This window comes from Centroberyx gerrardi, chromosome 23 (assembly GCF_048128805.1).
Source record: "Centroberyx gerrardi isolate f3 chromosome 23, fCenGer3.hap1.cur.20231027, whole genome shotgun sequence".
Taxonomy (NCBI): domain Eukaryota; kingdom Metazoa; phylum Chordata; class Actinopteri; order Beryciformes; family Berycidae; genus Centroberyx; species Centroberyx gerrardi.
Window position 1 is genome coordinate 4,582,744 of NC_136019.1, and position 13,897 is coordinate 4,596,640.

At 50.3% G+C, this 13,897-nt stretch overlaps 1 protein-coding gene and 16 non-coding genes across 17 annotated transcripts in view; 16 read left to right on the forward strand and 1 right to left on the reverse strand.

Moving 5' to 3' along the window:
• Positions 1-13,897, reverse strand: part of col4a6 (collagen, type IV, alpha 6) — a 444,271-nt gene that overhangs the window by 142,197 nt on the left and 288,177 nt on the right. The gene's annotated exons all lie outside the window — the stretch shown is intronic.
• Positions 406-569, forward strand: LOC144537946 (U1 spliceosomal RNA). Its single transcript, XR_013503956.1, has one exon. It is a non-coding gene; the product is annotated as a U1 spliceosomal RNA (small nuclear RNA).
• On the forward strand, positions 1,253-1,416 carry LOC144537947 (U1 spliceosomal RNA). Its single transcript, XR_013503957.1, has one exon. It is a non-coding gene; the product is annotated as a U1 spliceosomal RNA (small nuclear RNA).
• LOC144537948 (U1 spliceosomal RNA) lies at positions 2,100-2,263 on the forward strand. The gene has a single exon (XR_013503958.1). It is a non-coding gene; the product is annotated as a U1 spliceosomal RNA (small nuclear RNA).
• Positions 2,947-3,110, forward strand: LOC144537950 (U1 spliceosomal RNA). The gene has a single exon (XR_013503960.1). It is a non-coding gene; the product is annotated as a U1 spliceosomal RNA (small nuclear RNA).
• Positions 3,821-3,984, forward strand: LOC144537998 (U1 spliceosomal RNA). The gene has a single exon (XR_013504008.1). It is a non-coding gene; the product is annotated as a U1 spliceosomal RNA (small nuclear RNA).
• Positions 4,668-4,831, forward strand: LOC144537951 (U1 spliceosomal RNA). Its single transcript, XR_013503961.1, has one exon. It is a non-coding gene; the product is annotated as a U1 spliceosomal RNA (small nuclear RNA).
• Positions 5,542-5,705, forward strand: LOC144537999 (U1 spliceosomal RNA). The gene has a single exon (XR_013504009.1). It is a non-coding gene; the product is annotated as a U1 spliceosomal RNA (small nuclear RNA).
• LOC144537952 (U1 spliceosomal RNA) lies at positions 6,389-6,552 on the forward strand. The gene has a single exon (XR_013503962.1). It is a non-coding gene; the product is annotated as a U1 spliceosomal RNA (small nuclear RNA).
• On the forward strand, positions 7,236-7,399 carry LOC144537953 (U1 spliceosomal RNA). Its single transcript, XR_013503963.1, has one exon. It is a non-coding gene; the product is annotated as a U1 spliceosomal RNA (small nuclear RNA).
• On the forward strand, positions 8,083-8,246 carry LOC144537954 (U1 spliceosomal RNA). Its single transcript, XR_013503964.1, has one exon. It is a non-coding gene; the product is annotated as a U1 spliceosomal RNA (small nuclear RNA).
• Positions 8,930-9,093, forward strand: LOC144537955 (U1 spliceosomal RNA). Its single transcript, XR_013503965.1, has one exon. It is a non-coding gene; the product is annotated as a U1 spliceosomal RNA (small nuclear RNA).
• Positions 9,777-9,940, forward strand: LOC144537956 (U1 spliceosomal RNA). Its single transcript, XR_013503966.1, has one exon. It is a non-coding gene; the product is annotated as a U1 spliceosomal RNA (small nuclear RNA).
• On the forward strand, positions 10,651-10,814 carry LOC144537957 (U1 spliceosomal RNA). Its single transcript, XR_013503967.1, has one exon. It is a non-coding gene; the product is annotated as a U1 spliceosomal RNA (small nuclear RNA).
• LOC144537958 (U1 spliceosomal RNA) lies at positions 11,498-11,661 on the forward strand. Its single transcript, XR_013503968.1, has one exon. It is a non-coding gene; the product is annotated as a U1 spliceosomal RNA (small nuclear RNA).
• LOC144537959 (U1 spliceosomal RNA) lies at positions 12,345-12,508 on the forward strand. Its single transcript, XR_013503969.1, has one exon. It is a non-coding gene; the product is annotated as a U1 spliceosomal RNA (small nuclear RNA).
• Positions 13,192-13,355, forward strand: LOC144537961 (U1 spliceosomal RNA). Its single transcript, XR_013503971.1, has one exon. It is a non-coding gene; the product is annotated as a U1 spliceosomal RNA (small nuclear RNA).

Here is a 13,897-nt window from a genome sequence, read left to right on the forward strand (position 1 = left end):
TTGTTGATCTTTTCTTTCTCCATTTAAGAGATGTGTGTTAAACATTCTTTCATTGCTGGCATGCTGTGCTTTTTGGCTTTGTTGCAATTGCTGCTGGGCTGCCGTTGCTTTTTCGGAGATAAAATACGTCGCCAAGTGGTTTTGGATCCAGTTTCGTGTTGTTTGGTAGAGCAATGCGTGATGGGAAAAAAATAGAAAAACCTAAACAGAAATAGCGTGCGTACCATGTATCCTAGTCAAATTGCAGCTCTGTTTGCAACTTGTCAGCGGCTGTGGTACAAAATGAGGATGAGCTGCTGCTACTGTTAAAGGCTCCGCAAGGACTCTGTGATGATTCATTGTACGCACCCTGAGCCAGAGTGGTATGTCTGCGAAGGCCTCCCCCATCCCTGACATGCGCAACTCATACTTACCTGGCAGGGGAGATACCATGATCAAGAAGGTGGTTCACCCAGGGCGAGGCTCAGCCATTGCACTCCGGTTGTGCTGACCCCTGCGAATTCCCCAAATGTGGGAATCTCGACTGCATAATTTCTGGTAGTGGGGGACTGCGTTCGCGCTCTCCCCTGATGTTTTGTTGAAGTGAATGGAAGCCACGGTGACAGCGGGCGTTGGGTTTGTGACCGGCGCTTTGCGAGGCAAACAGTCGGCTGGGCCGCCTCCTAGCGCACCGGCCTGGCAAATTGGGTTTGCTACTTTTGCAGTTTACCCTTCGCGAAACTTGACAGCGTTGCTGTGCAGCGGTTTGCTGTGATGCAAGTTGTTCACGTCCACGCCGATCCTGTCACAAACAGGAAGCAGTAGTAGTGCCCTATCGACTGGGACAAAATGACTGTGTGCCCTTTGTTTGTTGATCTTTTCTTTCTCCATTTAAGAGATGTGTGTTAAACATTCTTTCATTGCTGGCATGCTGTGCTTTTTGGCTTTGTTGCAATTGCTGCTGGGCTGCCGTTGCTTTTTCGGAGATAAAATACGTCGCCAAGTGGTTTTGGATCCAGTTTCGTGTTGTTTGGTAGAGCAATGCGTGATGGGAAAAAAATAGAAAAACCTAAACAGAAATAGCGTGCGTACCATGTATCCTAGTCAAATTGCAGCTCTGTTTGCAACTTGTCAGCGGCTGTGGTACAAAATGAGGATGAGCTGCTGCTACTGTTAAAGGCTCCGCAAGGACTCTGTGATGATTCATTGTACGCACCCTGAGCCAGAGTGGTATGTCTGCGAAGGCCTCCCCCATCCCTGACCTGCGCAACTCATACTTACCTGGCAGGGGAGATACCATGATCAAGAAGGTGGTTCACCCAGGGCGAGGCTCAGCCATTGCACTCCGGTTGTGCTGACCCCTGCGAATTCCCCAAATGTGGGAATCTCGACTGCATAATTTCTGGTAGTGGGGGACTGCGTTCGCGCTCTCCCCTGATGTTTTGTTGAAGTGAATGGAAGCCACGGTGACAGCGGGCGTTGGGTTTGTGACCGGCGCTTTGCGAGGCAAACAGTCGGCTGGGCCGCCTCCTAGCGCACCGGCCTGGCAAATTGGGTTTGCTACTTTTGCAGTTTACCCTTCGCGAAACTTGACAGCGTTGCTGTGCAGCGGTTTGCTGTGATGCAAGTTGTTCACGTCCACGCCGATCCTGTCACAAACAGGAAGCAGTAGTAGTGCCCTATCGACTGGGACAAAATGACTGTGTGCCCTTTGTTTGTTGATCTTTTCTTTCTCCATTTAAGAGATGTGTGTTAAACATTCTTTCATTGCTGGCATGCTGTGCTTTTTGGCTTTGTTGCAATTGCTGCTGGGCTGCCGTTGCTTTTTCGGAGATAAAATACGTCGCCAAGTGGTTTTGGATCCAGTTTCGTGTTGTTTGGTAGAGCAATGCGTGATGGGAAAAAAATAGAAAAACCTAAACAGAAATAGCGTGCGTACCATGTATCCTAGTCAAATTGCAGCTCTGTTTGCAACTTGTCAGCGGCTGTGGTACAAAATGAGGATGAGCTGCTGCTAATGTTAAAGGCTCCGCAAGGACTCTGTGATGATTGATTGTACGCACCCTGAGCCAGAGTGGTATGTCTGCGAAGGCCTCCCCCATCCCTGACATGCGCAACTCATACTTACCTGGCAGGGGAGATACCATGATCAAGAAGGTGGTTCACCCAGGGCGAGGCTCAGCCATTGCACTCCGGTTGTGCTGACCCCTGCGAATTCCCCAAATGTGGGAATCTCGACTGCATAATTTCTGGTAGTGGGGGACTGCGTTCGCGCTCTCCCCTGATGTTTTGTTGAAGTGAATGGAAGCCACGGTGACAGCGGGCGTTGGGTTTGTGACCGGCGCTTTGCGAGGCAAACAGTCGGCTGGGCCGCCTCCTAGCGCACCGGCCTGGCAAATTGGGTTTGCTACTTTTGCAGTTTACCCTTCGCGAAACTTGACAGCGTTGCTGTGCAGCGGTTTGCTGTGATGCAAGTTGTTCACGTCCACGCCGATCCTGTCACAAACAGGAAGCAGTAGTAGTGCCCTATCGACTGGGACAAAATGACTGTGTGCCCTTTGTTTGTTGATCTTTTCTTTCTCCATTTAAGAGATGTGTGTTAAACATTCTTTCATTGCTGGCATGCTGTGCTTTTTGGCTTTGTTGCAATTGCTGCTGGGCTGCCGTTGCTTTTTCGGAGATAAAATACGTCGCCAAGTGGTTTTGGATCCAGTTTCGTGTTGTTTGGTAGAGCAATGCGTGATGGGAAAAAAATAGAAAAACCTAAACAGAAATAGCGTGCGTACCATGTATCCTAGTCAAATTGCAGCTCTGTTTGCAACTTGTCAGCGGCTGTGGTACAAAATGAGGATGAGCTGCTGCTACTGTTAAAGGCTCCGCAAGGACTCTGTGATGATTCATTGTACGCACCCTGAGCCAGAGTGGTATGTCTGCGAAGGCCTCCCCCATCCCTGACATGCGCAACTCATACTTACCTGGCAGGGGAGATACCATGATCAAGAAGGTGGTTCACCCAGGGCGAGGCTCAGCCATTGCACTCCGGTTGTGCTGACCCCTGCGAATTCCCCAAATGTGGGAATCTCGACTGCATAATTTCTGGTAGTGGGGGACTGCGTTCGCGCTCTCCCCTGATGTTTTGTTGAAGTGAATGGAAGCCACGGTGACAGCGGGCGTTGGGTTTGTGACCGGCGCTTTGCGAGGCAAACAGTCGGCTGGGCCGCCTCCTAGCGCACCGGCCTGGCAAATTGGGTTTGCTACTTTTGCAGTTTACCCTTCGCGAAACTTGACAGCGTTGCTGTGCAGCGGTTTGTGGTCTACACTCTGAAGCAGCGGGCTGCTGTGATGCAAGTTGTTCACGTCCACGCCGATCCTGTCACAAACAGGAAGCAGTAGTAGTGCCCTATCGACTGGGACAAAATGACTGTGTGCCCTTTGTTTGTTGATCTTTTCTTTCTCCATTTAAGAGATGTGTGTTAAACATTCTTTCATTGCTGGCATGCTGTGCTTTTTGGCTTTGTTGCAATTGCTGCTGGGCTGCCGTTGCTTTTTCGGAGATAAAATACGTCGCCAAGTGGTTTTGGATCCAGTTTCGTGTTGTTTGGTAGAGCAATGCGTGATGGGAAAAAAATAGAAAAACCTAAACAGAAATAGCGTGCGTACCATGTATCCTAGTCAAATTGCAGCTCTGTTTGCAACTTGTCAGCGGCTGTGGTACAAAATGAGGATGAGCTGCTGCTACTGTTAAAGGCTCCGCAAGGACTCTGTGATGATTCATTGTACGCACCCTGAGCCAGAGTGGTATGTCTGCGAAGGCCTCCCCCATCCCTGACATGCGCAACTCATACTTACCTGGCAGGAGAGATACCATGATCAAGAAGGTGGTTCACCCAGGGCGAGGCTCAGCCATTGCACTCCGGTTGTGCTGACCCCTGCGAATTCCCCAAATGTGGGAATCTCGACTGCATAATTTCTGGTAGTGGGGGACTGCGTTCGCGCTCTCCCCTGATGTTTTGTTGAAGTGAATGGAAGCCACGGTGACAGCGGGCGTTGGGTTTGTGACCGGCGCTTTGCGAGGCAAACAGTCGGCTGGGCCGCCTCCTAGCGCACCGGCCTGGCAAATTGGGTTTGCTACTTTTGCAGTTTACCCTTCGCGAAACTTGACAGCGTTGCTGTGCAGCGGTTTGCTGTGATGCAAGTTGTTCACGTCCACGCCGATCCTGTCACAAACAGGAAGCAGTAGTAGTGCCCTATCGACTGGGACAAAATGACTGTGTGCCCTTTGTTTGTTGATCTTTTCTTTCTCCATTTAAGAGATGTGTGTTAAACATTCTTTCATTGCTGGCATGCTGTGCTTTTTGGCTTTGTTGCAATTGCTGCTGGGCTGCCGTTGCTTTTTCGGAGATAAAATACGTCGCCAAGTGGTTTTGGATCCAGTTTCGTGTTGTTTGGTAGAGCAATGCGTGATGGGAAAAAAATAGAAAAACCTAAACAGAAATAGCGTGCGTACCATGTATCCTAGTCAAATTGCAGCTCTGTTTGCAACTTGTCAGCGGCTGTGGTACAAAATGAGGATGAGCTGCTGCTACTGTTAAAGGCTCCGCAAGGACTCTGTGATGATTCATTGTACGCACCCTGAGCCAGAGTGGTATGTCTGCGAAGGCCTCCCCCATCCCTGACATGCGCAACTCATACTTACCTGGCAGGGGAGATACCATGATCAAGAAGGTGGTTCACCCAGGGCGAGGCTCAGCCATTGCACTCCGGTTGTGCTGACCCCTGCGAATTCCCCAAATGTGGGAATCTCGACTGCATAATTTCTGGTAGTGGGGGACTGCGTTCGCGCTCTCCCCTGATGTTTTGTTGAAGTGAATGGAAGCCACGGTGACAGCGGGCGTTGGGTTTGTGACCGGCGCTTTGCGAGGCAAACAGTCGGCTGGGCCGCCTCCTAGCGCACCGGCCTGGCAAATTGGGTTTGCTACTTTTGCAGTTTACCCTTCGCGAAACTTGACAGCGTTGCTGTGCAGCGGTTTGTGGTCTACACTCTGAAGCAGCGGGCTGCTGTGATGCAAGTTGTTCACGTCCACGCCGATCCTGTCACAAACAGGAAGCAGTAGTAGTGCCCTATCGACTGGGACAAAATGACTGTGTGCCCTTTGTTTGTTGATCTTTTCTTTCTCCATTTAAGAGATGTGTGTTAAACATTCTTTCATTGCTGGCATGCTGTGCTTTTTGGCTTTGTTGCAATTGCTGCTGGGCTGCCGTTGCTTTTTCGGAGATAAAATACGTCGCCAAGTGGTTTTGGATCCAGTTTCGTGTTGTTTGGTAGAGCAATGCGTGATGGGAAAAAAATAGAAAAACCTAAACAGAAATAGCGTGCGTACCATGTATCCTAGTCAAATTGCAGCTCTGTTTGCAACTTGTCAGCGGCTGTGGTACAAAATGAGGATGAGCTGCTGCTACTGTTAAAGGCTCCGCAAGGACTCTGTGATGATTCATTGTACGCACCCTGAGCCAGAGTGGTATGTCTGCGAAGGCCTCCCCCATCCCTGACATGCGCAACTCATACTTACCTGGCAGGAGAGATACCATGATCAAGAAGGTGGTTCACCCAGGGCGAGGCTCAGCCATTGCACTCCGGTTGTGCTGACCCCTGCGAATTCCCCAAATGTGGGAATCTCGACTGCATAATTTCTGGTAGTGGGGGACTGCGTTCGCGCTCTCCCCTGATGTTTTGTTGAAGTGAATGGAAGCCACGGTGACAGCGGGCGTTGGGTTTGTGACCGGCGCTTTGCGAGGCAAACAGTCGGCTGGGCCGCCTCCTAGCGCACCGGCCTGGCAAATTGGGTTTGCTACTTTTGCAGTTTACCCTTCGCGAAACTTGACAGCGTTGCTGTGCAGCGGTTTGCTGTGATGCAAGTTGTTCACGTCCACGCCGATCCTGTCACAAACAGGAAGCAGTAGTAGTGCCCTATCGACTGGGACAAAATGACTGTGTGCCCTTTGTTTGTTGATCTTTTCTTTCTCCATTTAAGAGATGTGTGTTAAACATTCTTTCATTGCTGGCATGCTGTGCTTTTTGGCTTTGTTGCAATTGCTGCTGGGCTGCCGTTGCTTTTTCGGAGATAAAATACGTCGCCAAGTGGTTTTGGATCCAGTTTCGTGTTGTTTGGTAGAGCAATGCGTGATGGGAAAAAAATAGAAAAACCTAAACAGAAATAGCGTGCGTACCATGTATCCTAGTCAAATTGCAGCTCTGTTTGCAACTTGTCAGCGGCTGTGGTACAAAATGAGGATGAGCTGCTGCTACTGTTAAAGGCTCCGCAAGGACTCTGTGATGATTGATTGTACGCACCCTGAGCCAGAGTGGTATGTCTGCGAAGGCCTCCCCCATCCCTGACATGCGCAACTCATACTTACCTGGCAGGGGAGATACCATGATCAAGAAGGTGGTTCACCCAGGGCGAGGCTCAGCCATTGCACTCCGGTTGTGCTGACCCCTGCGAATTCCCCAAATGTGGGAATCTCGACTGCATAATTTCTGGTAGTGGGGGACTGCGTTCGCGCTCTCCCCTGATGTTTTGTTGAAGTGAATGGAAGCCACGGTGACAGCGGGCGTTGGGTTTGTGACCGGCGCTTTGCGAGGCAAACAGTCGGCTGGGCCGCCTCCTAGCGCACCGGCCTGGCAAATTGGGTTTGCTACTTTTGCAGTTTACCCTTCGCGAAACTTGACAGCGTTGCTGTGCAGCGGTTTGCTGTGATGCAAGTTGTTCACGTCCACGCCGATCCTGTCACAAACAGGAAGCAGTAGTAGTGCCCTATCGACTGGGACAAAATGACTGTGTGCCCTTTGTTTGTTGATCTTTTCTTTCTCCATTTAAGAGATGTGTGTTAAACATTCTTTCATTGCTGGCATGCTGTGCTTTTTGGCTTTGTTGCAATTGCTGCTGGGCTGCCGTTGCTTTTTCGGAGATAAAATACGTCGCCAAGTGGTTTTGGATCCAGTTTCGTGTTGTTTGGTAGAGCAATGCGTGATGGGAAAAAAATAGAAAAACCTAAACAGAAATAGCGTGCGTACCATGTATCCTAGTCAAATTGCAGCTCTGTTTGCAACTTGTCAGCGGCTGTGGTACAAAATGAGGATGAGCTGCTGCTACTGTTAAAGGCTCCGCAAGGACTCTGTGATGATTCATTGTACGCACCCTGAGCCAGAGTGGTATGTCTGCGAAGGCCTCCCCCATCCCTGACATGCGCAACTCATACTTACCTGGCAGGGGAGATACCATGATCAAGAAGGTGGTTCACCCAGGGCGAGGCTCAGCCATTGCACTCCGGTTGTGCTGACCCCTGCGAATTCCCCAAATGTGGGAATCTCGACTGCATAATTTCTGGTAGTGGGGGACTGCGTTCGCGCTCTCCCCTGATGTTTTGTTGAAGTGAATGGAAGCCACGGTGACAGCGGGCGTTGGGTTTGTGACCGGCGCTTTGCGAGGCAAACAGTCGGCTGGGCCGCCTCCTAGCGCACCGGCCTGGCAAATTGGGTTTGCTACTTTTGCAGTTTACCCTTCGCGAAACTTGACAGCGTTGCTGTGCAGCGGTTTGCTGTGATGCAAGTTGTTCACGTCCACGCCGATCCTGTCACAAACAGGAAGCAGTAGTAGTGCCCTATCGACTGGGACAAAATGACTGTGTGCCCTTTGTTTGTTGATCTTTTCTTTCTCCATTTAAGAGATGTGTGTTAAACATTCTTTCATTGCTGGCATGCTGTGCTTTTTGGCTTTGTTGCAATTGCTGCTGGGCTGCCGTTGCTTTTTCGGAGATAAAATACGTCGCCAAGTGGTTTTGGATCCAGTTTCGTGTTGTTTGGTAGAGCAATGCGTGATGGGAAAAAAATAGAAAAACCTAAACAGAAATAGCGTGCGTACCATGTATCCTAGTCAAATTGCAGCTCTGTTTGCAACTTGTCAGCGGCTGTGGTACAAAATGAGGATGAGCTGCTGCTACTGTTAAAGGCTCCGCAAGGACTCTGTGATGATTCATTGTACGCACCCTGAGCCAGAGTGGTATGTCTGCGAAGGCCTCCCCCATCCCTGACCTGCGCAACTCATACTTACCTGGCAGGGGAGATACCATGATCAAGAAGGTGGTTCACCCAGGGCGAGGCTCAGCCATTGCACTCCGGTTGTGCTGACCCCTGCGAATTCCCCAAATGTGGGAATCTCGACTGCATAATTTCTGGTAGTGGGGGACTGCGTTCGCGCTCTCCCCTGATGTTTTGTTGAAGTGAATGGAAGCCACGGTGACAGCGGGCGTTGGGTTTGTGACCGGCGCTTTGCGAGGCAAACAGTCGGCTGGGCCGCCTCCTAGCGCACCGGCCTGGCAAATTGGGTTTGCTACTTTTGCAGTTTACCCTTCGCGAAACTTGACAGCGTTGCTGTGCAGCGGTTTGCTGTGATGCAAGTTGTTCACGTCCACGCCGATCCTGTCACAAACAGGAAGCAGTAGTAGTGCCCTATCGACTGGGACAAAATGACTGTGTGCCCTTTGTTTGTTGATCTTTTCTTTCTCCATTTAAGAGATGTGTGTTAAACATTCTTTCATTGCTGGCATGCTGTGCTTTTTGGCTTTGTTGCAATTGCTGCTGGGCTGCCGTTGCTTTTTCGGAGATAAAATACGTCGCCAAGTGGTTTTGGATCCAGTTTCGTGTTGTTTGGTAGAGCAATGCGTGATGGGAAAAAAATAGAAAAACCTAAACAGAAATAGCGTGCGTACCATGTATCCTAGTCAAATTGCAGCTCTGTTTGCAACTTGTCAGCGGCTGTGGTACAAAATGAGGATGAGCTGCTGCTACTGTTAAAGGCTCCGCAAGGACTCTGTGATGATTGATTGTACGCACCCTGAGCCAGAGTGGTATGTCTGCGAAGGCCTCCCCCATCCCTGACATGCGCAACTCATACTTACCTGGCAGGGGAGATACCATGATCAAGAAGGTGGTTCACCCAGGGCGAGGCTCAGCCATTGCACTCCGGTTGTGCTGACCCCTGCGAATTCCCCAAATGTGGGAATCTCGACTGCATAATTTCTGGTAGTGGGGGACTGCGTTCGCGCTCTCCCCTGATGTTTTGTTGAAGTGAATGGAAGCCACGGTGACAGCGGGCGTTGGGTTTGTGACCGGCGCTTTGCGAGGCAAACAGTCGGCTGGGCCGCCTCCTAGCGCACCGGCCTGGCAAATTGGGTTTGCTACTTTTGCAGTTTACCCTTCGCGAAACTTGACAGCGTTGCTGTGCAGCGGTTTGCTGTGATGCAAGTTGTTCACGTCCACGCCGATCCTGTCACAAACAGGAAGCAGTAGTAGTGCCCTATCGACTGGGACAAAATGACTGTGTGCCCTTTGTTTGTTGATCTTTTCTTTCTCCATTTAAGAGATGTGTGTTAAACATTCTTTCATTGCTGGCATGCTGTGCTTTTTGGCTTTGTTGCAATTGCTGCTGGGCTGCCGTTGCTTTTTCGGAGATAAAATACGTCGCCAAGTGGTTTTGGATCCAGTTTCGTGTTGTTTGGTAGAGCAATGCGTGATGGGAAAAAAATAGAAAAACCTAAACAGAAATAGCGTGCGTACCATGTATCCTAGTCAAATTGCAGCTCTGTTTGCAACTTGTCAGCGGCTGTGGTACAAAATGAGGATGAGCTGCTGCTACTGTTAAAGGCTCCGCAAGGACTCTGTGATGATTGATTGTACGCACCCTGAGCCAGAGTGGTATGTCTGCGAAGGCCTCCCCCATCCCTGACATGCGCAACTCATACTTACCTGGCAGGGGAGATACCATGATCAAGAAGGTGGTTCACCCAGGGCGAGGCTCAGCCATTGCACTCCGGTTGTGCTGACCCCTGCGAATTCCCCAAATGTGGGAATCTCGACTGCATAATTTCTGGTAGTGGGGGACTGCGTTCGCGCTCTCCCCTGATGTTTTGTTGAAGTGAATGGAAGCCACGGTGACAGCGGGCGTTGGGTTTGTGACCGGCGCTTTGCGAGGCAAACAGTCGGCTGGGCCGCCTCCTAGCGCACCGGCCTGGCAAATTGGGTTTGCTACTTTTGCAGTTTACCCTTCGCGAAACTTGACAGCGTTGCTGTGCAGCGGTTTGTGGTCTACACTCTGAAGCAGCGGGCTGCTGTGATGCAAGTTGTTCACGTCCACGCCGATCCTGTCACAAACAGGAAGCAGTAGTAGTGCCCTATCGACTGGGACAAAATGACTGTGTGCCCTTTGTTTGTTGATCTTTTCTTTCTCCATTTAAGAGATGTGTGTTAAACATTCTTTCATTGCTGGCATGCTGTGCTTTTTGGCTTTGTTGCAATTGCTGCTGGGCTGCCGTTGCTTTTTCGGAGATAAAATACGTCGCCAAGTGGTTTTGGATCCAGTTTCGTGTTGTTTGGTAGAGCAATGCGTGATGGGAAAAAAATAGAAAAACCTAAACAGAAATAGCATGCGTACCATGTATCCTAGTCAAATTGCAGCTCTGTTTGCAACTTGTCAGCGGCTGTGGTACAAAATGAGGATGAGCTGCTGCTACTGTTAAAGGCTCCGCAAGGACTCTGTGATGATTCATTGTACGCACCCTGAGCCAGAGTGGTATGTCTGCGAAGGCCTCCCCCATCCCTGACATGCGCAACTCATACTTACCTGGCAGGGGAGATACCATGATCAAGAAGGTGGTTCACCCAGGGCGAGGCTCAGCCATTGCACTCCGGTTGTGCTGACCCCTGCGAATTCCCCAAATGTGGGAATCTCGACTGCATAATTTCTGGTAGTGGGGGACTGCGTTCGCGCTCTCCCCTGATGTTTTGTTGAAGTGAATGGAAGCCACGGTGACAGCGGGCGTTGGGTTTGTGACCGGCGCTTTGCGAGGCAAACAGTCGGCTGGGCCGCCTCCTAGCGCACCGGCCTGGCAAATTGGGTTTGCTACTTTTGCAGTTTACCCTTCGCGAAACTTGACAGCGTTGCTGTGCAGCGGTTTGCTGTGATGCAAGTTGTTCACGTCCACGCCGATCCTGTCACAAACAGGAAGCAGTAGTAGTGCCCTATCGACTGGGACAAAATGACTGTGTGCCCTTTGTTTGTTGATCTTTTCTTTCTCCATTTAAGAGATGTGTGTTAAACATTCTTTCATTGCTGGCATGCTGTGCTTTTTGGCTTTGTTGCAATTGCTGCTGGGCTGCCGTTGCTTTTTCGGAGATAAAATACGTCGCCAAGTGGTTTTGGATCCAGTTTCGTGTTGTTTGGTAGAGCAATGCGTGATGGGAAAAAAATAGAAAAACCTAAACAGAAATAGCGTGCGTACCATGTATCCTAGTCAAATTGCAGCTCTGTTTGCAACTTGTCAGCGGCTGTGGTACAAAATGAGGATGAGCTGCTGCTACTGTTAAAGGCTCCGCAAGGACTCTGTGATGATTGATTGTACGCACCCTGAGCCAGAGTGGTATGTCTGCGAAGGCCTCCCCCATCCCTGACATGCGCAACTCATACTTACCTGGCAGGGGAGATACCATGATCAAGAAGGTGGTTCACCCAGGGCGAGGCTCAGCCATTGCACTCCGGTTGTGCTGACCCCTGCGAATTCCCCAAATGTGGGAATCTCGACTGCATAATTTCTGGTAGTGGGGGACTGCGTTCGCGCTCTCCCCTGATGTTTTGTTGAAGTGAATGGAAGCCACGGTGACAGCGGGCGTTGGGTTTGTGACCGGCGCTTTGCGAGGCAAACAGTCGGCTGGGCCGCCTCCTAGCGCACCGGCCTGGCAAATTGGGTTTGCTACTTTTGCAGTTTACCCTTCGCGAAACTTGACAGCGTTGCTGTGCAGCGGTTTGCTGTGATGCAAGTTGTTCACGTCCACGCCGATCCTGTCACAAACAGGAAGCAGTAGTAGTGCCCTATCAACTGGGACAAAATGACTGTGTGCCCTTTGTTTGTTGATCTTTTCTTTCTCCATTTAAGAGATGTGTGTTAAACATTCTTTCATTGCTGGCATGCTGTGCTTTTTGGCTTTGTTGCAATTGCTGCTGGGCTGCCGTTGCTTTTTCGGAGATAAAATACGTCGCCAAGTGGTTTTGGATCCAGTTTCGTGTTGTTTGGTAGAGCAATGCGTGATGGGAAAAAAATAGAAAAACCTAAACAGAAATAGCGTGCGTACCATGTATCCTAGTCAAATTGCAGCTCTGTTTGCAACTTGTCAGCGGCTGTGGTACAAAATGAGGATGAGCTGCTGCTACTGTTAAAGGCTCCGCAAGGACTCTGTGATGATTCATTGTACGCACCCTGAGCCAGAGTGGTATGTCTGCGAAGGCCTCCCCCATCCCTGACCTGCGCAACTCATACTTACCTGGCAGGGGAGATACCATGATCAAGAAGGTGGTTCACCCAGGGCGAGGCTCAGCCATTGCACTCCGGTTGTGCTGACCCCTGCGAATTCCCCAAATGTGGGAATCTCGACTGCATAATTTCTGGTAGTGGGGGACTGCGTTCGCGCTCTCCCCTGATGTTTTGTTGAAGTGAATGGAAGCCACGGTGACAGCGGGCGTTGGGTTTGTGACCGGCGCTTTGCGAGGCAAACAGTCGGCTGGGCCGCCTCCTAGCGCACCGGCCTGGCAAATTGGGTTTGCTACTTTTGCAGTTTACCCTTCGCGAAACTTGACAGCGTTGCTGTGCAGCGGTTTGCTGTGATGCAAGTTGTTCACGTCCACGCCGATCCTGTCACAAACAGGAAGCAGTAGTAGTGCCCTATCGACTGGGACAAAATGACTGTGTGCCCTTTGTTTGTTGATCTTTTCTTTCTCCATTTAAGAGATGTGTGTTAAACATTCTTTCATTGCTGGCATGCTGTGCTTTTTGGCTTTGTTGCAATTGCTGCTGGGCTGCCGTTGCTTTTTCGGAGATAAAATACGTCGCCAAGTGGTTTTGGATCCAGTTTCGTGTTGTTTGGTAGAGCAATGCGTGATGGGAAAAAAATAGAAAAACCTAAACAGAAATAGCGTGCGTACCATGTATCCTAGTCAAATTGCAGCTCTGTTTGCAACTTGTCAGCGGCTGTGGTACAAAATGAGGATGAGCTGCTGCTACTGTTAAAGGCTCCGCAAGGACTCTGTGATGATTCATTGTACGCACCCTGAGCCAGAGTGGTATGTCTGCGAAGGCCTCCCCCATCCCTGACCTGCGCAACTCATACTTACCTGGCAGGGGAGATACCATGATCAAGAAGGTGGTTCACCCAGGGCGAGGCTCAGCCATTGCACTCCGGTTGTGCTGACCCCTGCGAATTCCCCAAATGTGGGAATCTCGACTGCATAATTTCTGGTAGTGGGGGACTGCGTTCGCGCTCTCCCCTGATGTTTTGTTGAAGTGAATGGAAGCCACGGTGACAGCGGGCGTTGGGTTTGTGACCGGCGCTTTGCGAGGCAAACAGTCGGCTGGGCCGCCTCCTAGCGCACCGGCCTGGCAAATTGGGTTTGCTACTTTTGCAGTTTACCCTTCGCGAAACTTGACAGCGTTGCTGTGCAGCGGTTTGCTGTGATGCAAGTTGTTCACGTCCACGCCGATCCTGTCACAAACAGGAAGCAGTAGTAGTGCCCTATCGACTGGGACAAAATGACTGTGTGCCCTTTGTTTGTTGATCTTTTCTTTCTCCATTTAAGAGATGTGTGTTAAACATTCTTTCATTGCTGGCATGCTGTGCTTTTTGGCTTTGTTGCAATTGCTGCTGGGCTGCCGTTGCTTTTTCGGAGATAAAATACGTCGCCAAGTGGTTTTGGATCCAGTTTCGTGTTGTTTGGTAGAGCAATGCGTGATGGGAAAAAAATAGAAAAACCTAAACAGAAATAGCGTGCGTACCATGTATCCTAGTCAAATTGCAGCTCTGTTTGCAACTTGT